General features: G+C 41.1%; 1 non-coding gene across 1 annotated transcript; it reads right to left on the reverse strand.

The window, feature by feature from the left end:
- Nucleotides 1–4,154: 4,154 nt before the first annotated feature.
- LOC118488584 lies at nt 4,155–4,261 on the reverse strand. The gene has a single exon (XR_004885128.1). It is a non-coding gene; the product is annotated as a small nucleolar RNA R71 (small nucleolar RNA).
- Between the last annotated feature and the right edge of the window lie 254 nt (nt 4,262–4,515).

Consider the following 4,515-nt stretch of genomic DNA (forward strand, 5'->3'; position numbering starts at 1 on the left):
AGAATTTCTAATTGAGACTCCTAAGAAACATGTTGATGAAATAATTGAGATTGAAAGCGTATGAATATTTCTATATACATACAAAGTCATTTAATTTCCTTTACTGTTTTCTATGTTTTATAATATTAGTTTGTTAATAAAGCTTTGTCTTTCATATTATAGGTAATGTCATGTGTGGTAGTTGCAACGATCAAAATTGTTCAAGAAAACTATAGGTGGTTTTATCTGGCATGTCGAAACTGTAACAAGAAGGTGTTGACTAAAACTGAATACTCACAATATGCTAAAATCATTTCTGATGATGTGACAACCGGACTTCCAAGGTTAGTGTCGTTTCGTTTCTTGACCTTAACTTCTATTTATCCCTCGCAAATGCTTCCTTCTATGTTAAGCGTGTTAAACGTTTTACTTGATGTTAAACGTAATCGAAATTTGTGTTGGTCGAGGGAATTGTTGAACTACTCTAAATGGTTAATGATTGGGTTGGACCGAGTGAGGACTCGGGCCGCACACACAGAAACTCTTTTAAGTTGTTGCACACTCACCTCACCTTATAATAACTCGGCCCACACTGGTTAGTTGGCTCGTAATGAACAACTTAAACCACATGTGGCGACTGGCCCACCCTTCACGAGTTTGAGTATCTTGGCCCGGTTCCCTTGTAGCCAAGAAGAAGTGGGATCGGCCCACATGATTTAGGGTATTAGTGTTATATATTTAGATTATGCGTAACCCTTATATCCCTCATGATTACCATCTAATAAACCCAACCTTTTGGCGACGGCAGCAGACTAACTCCCCCCCCCCCCCCGAATTCTTGCTACACTTGTGAGGCATCATTTGTAAATTGGCATCATATTGGTATGTGTGCTACTATTTTATATATAATGTATGCTAACTTAGTAGAATTCATGATTGACTTGTCAAGGATTGCATGTGAGATATCCTTAATTGCATGTGATTTGTCAGGGAATAGGTGCTTGGATATATGTGTGCAATTAATTGATGTTTTGCATGTATAAGTAAATTGTATACAGCCTGCTCCATATTCTTGTGAACCGATGTCAATGTATTTGTGTAAACGGTGCCAATAGAAACAAAATAATGAATTCATATTATGTGTGTGTGTAATTGGTAGTTGTAAGTGGGCTAGTAGAGTTCTAGGACTGATCTGATTGGTATAATTGGGCCGCATGCTTTGGTTGGACAGCATCCTTTATGATGTTGGGTAGTGGGGTGCATGTGTAGCAATGATTGTTAAGAACATGATTTTTGTGAACTGGTAACATTCGATTATTGTTTGGACTATTGGTAGAAAATGAGGTTATTTCGATTGGAGTTACTTGATACATGATCGAGGGTTGTAATCTGTTAAGTTGTAATCGGCTATGCGATCATATGATCTCGATATAGTGATAAGGATCTGATGTTCATATGAGTATAATTATTAGTTGTGTTGTAACGAGTGTTTTCATCTTGTTCGATTACGGATAAACCTTCGTTAATTAAACGGTAGTGCTCGATCCGATTCAGTTGACTAGGAAGTTTGCGTGAACGGTTATGTTATTGATGTGTGTAAAATGCAACATATAAATCACATCAATTAAGGCATAAAACTAACCCTTTTTAAGTACTAATGTTGGAAAAAGAGTGTTTTTGTCTTCCTTTTGTATTTTCAGGATGAAATGAGCTCAAATTCACAAAAGAAGCAAAAAGACAACTAATTCTAGCATAAATACAAGAAAAGGAATAAAACTAGACTGCCCGGACCCTCAACAGCAGCCCCCAAAGCAAAGAAGAGAAAGCAGAAGTCTGAACACGCCCCGTGCTCAGCCAGCACGGGGCCGTGCCCAAGAAGCAGCATAAAAGACAAACTTATAGAAGCTTCCATTGCCCACCACGGGGCCGTGTCCAGCGGGCACGGGGGCGTGGTGAAAGTACATCAGGCGCATTAATTGTAATTGCGAATTACAATTAATGAGGAGAGAGAGTGTCAGACGGGCACGGGGGCGTGTCCAGCGGACACGGGGCCGTGCCCAGCCTTCTGTTCAGCCTATAAATAGGGGTGCTTGGTTTCATTCCAACTCATCCCTTGGCACACCACCTCTCTCACACTTCATCCACCACCCACCACCACCATAACACCATCATCCACCACCATCATCCATTGTCCATCGTAGAGTGTGTGAGTCGTCTCGGGATCCAAGATTGATCGTAAGAGTTCTTGACAATCAAGGCCATGTTTGCCTAAGTCTCTTACATCACTTGGTGAAGACAAGTGTTTAGTATAATACTTTTTATTTTTAATCTTTTGCACTTTTTATTTGGTTTTGTATTAATGACTTTAATAACTAGTTACTTATGTTGAAGGTGATCTTTCCTTATCGTTTGTCCGTGGTGTCTTGGCATTATTTTACTGTCTATATAAAATAAAAGATTTTCACCATTCATATCTCCACGGTCTATATGGAGGTATGTTGGCTACCTGGTCGGGGGTTAAGGGAACGGTTTGGTAAGGGTCTTGCCCTTGTTCAGCGTTTAGAGGTCCTGCATGGGACCTGGGTCAAATTTAGTAGGATCTCCTTCAATACCCATAGGTATTGGATGGCGGGGATCCAAACTCTTTGACCCCCTCATAAGTTAACTACTATTAATACTATAACCCGGCTATTTAGGACTGTATCCCTGCTGACTCAGACTACTTAGTCGAGGGTAACGTCACCGCCGAAAGCGGGGCCTACCACAATTTGCATTAATAACTTAATTCATTATCTTTCAATAATCCGACCCTATAGGATTGTATCCTTGCTGACTCAAACTACTGGGTTGAGGGTAACGTCGCCTTCAAAAGAGGGGCCTACTACAATAACTAAGATAATCTCTTAAACAAGTGCAAAAGTGCGAAAATAATCAAAGGTTATACTAATACACGTGTCGGATCCAAGTGATTCATCTTGTCTATCTGTTTTTATTTTATTTTATTTTTCAGCATTTAGTTAGTTTTTATTTTCTTAGTTTAAAAAACATTTTTCTCACTTTTTGATTTGATTAGACGTTGAGGATAAACCGGTATTAAAAGCTCTTGTGTCCTTGGACGATCTCGGTATCTTACCAACACTATACTACGTCCACGATGGGTGCACTTGCCCATATGTGTGTTTAGTGTTAGTGAATATCGTGTTTTATAAATTTAAAACTTGGCTAAAAGTGTAAAAAGGGCTTAAATATACATCAAAAATATATTACACTACACACGCATCAAGTTTTTGGCGCCGCTGCCGGAGACACAAGGATTTTAAGAAAGTTAGGAATCAACGGCCTAATCATATTTTTATTTTTCTTTTTAATTTTTAGGATTTTTCTTAGTTTTTCAGCTTCTGCAGGGCTCAGCACGGGCCGTGCCTGGTCGGACACGGGCCGTGCCCAGCATCGTTACTGGCAGTTTTGTTGTTTTCCAAGTTACAGAAGGCTGACCACGGGGCCGTGCCGGTGCAACACGTGGCCGTGTCCAACTTCCAGTAACTGGGATTTGGAAAACAATCACTGAAACTCCGACCACGGGCCGTGTTCGCTAAACACGGGGCCGTGGTGAACCTTCTGACCAACATTCTTTTCTGCTTTTATTGCAGGACTTGGAACCCGACGCCAACCTCACGTAGTGTATGAGCTCCAGTTCCAATAAAGACATAAAAGAACCACTAGAAGAACCCGAACGCTTTCTCAGAAAAAGGTTAAAAGCCAAAAACCAAGAGAAGGTTTCGGGTGATCCACCTCCAATGGCGGACCAACGTACCCTTATGGATTATCTACGACCCACCATAGGTAATCTAGGCGCCGCTATCAATGCTCCGAATGTTGAAGCTAATAACTTCGAACTCCGGCCGCATTTGATACAAATGCTCCAAAACTCCGCAACCTTCCATGGGCTTGCGGACGAGGATCCCCATCTACATATAACTAATTTCTTAGAAATATGTGATACCTTTCGGATCAATGGAGCATCAAACGACGCCATCCGCCTCCGTATGTTTCCCTTCTCACTAAAAGACCGAGCGAAAGCTTGGCTCAACGCCCTCCCAGCTGGATCGGTAAACACCTGGGATGAACTAGCCCAAAATTTTCTATATAAGTATTTCCCTCCCGCCAAAACTGCTAAGTTAATGACTGAAATTAATACATATTCACAAGAGGACGGGGAATCCTTATATGAAACTTGGGAAAGGTTCAAGGAGCTATTACGCAAGTGTCCCCATCACGGCCTTGCAATATGGCAACAAGTATCCACTTTCTATAATGGATTGTTGCCACACACTAGGCAGACACTTGATTCTAGCTCCAGGGGACTTTTAGGTAATCGACGCCCACACGAAATATATAATCAAATTGAGGAAATTGCTCAAACCAATTTTCAATGGCACACCCCCCCGGGGAAATAAGTCTATCGCTTCGGGCGCCCATAAGGTCGATAAAAGCACTTCTTTACAAGCCCAAATCGAGGCCCTTTCTTCAAAGATA

This window comes from Helianthus annuus, chromosome 16, assembly GCF_002127325.2.
Source record: "Helianthus annuus cultivar XRQ/B chromosome 16, HanXRQr2.0-SUNRISE, whole genome shotgun sequence".
Taxonomy (NCBI): domain Eukaryota; kingdom Viridiplantae; phylum Streptophyta; class Magnoliopsida; order Asterales; family Asteraceae; genus Helianthus; species Helianthus annuus.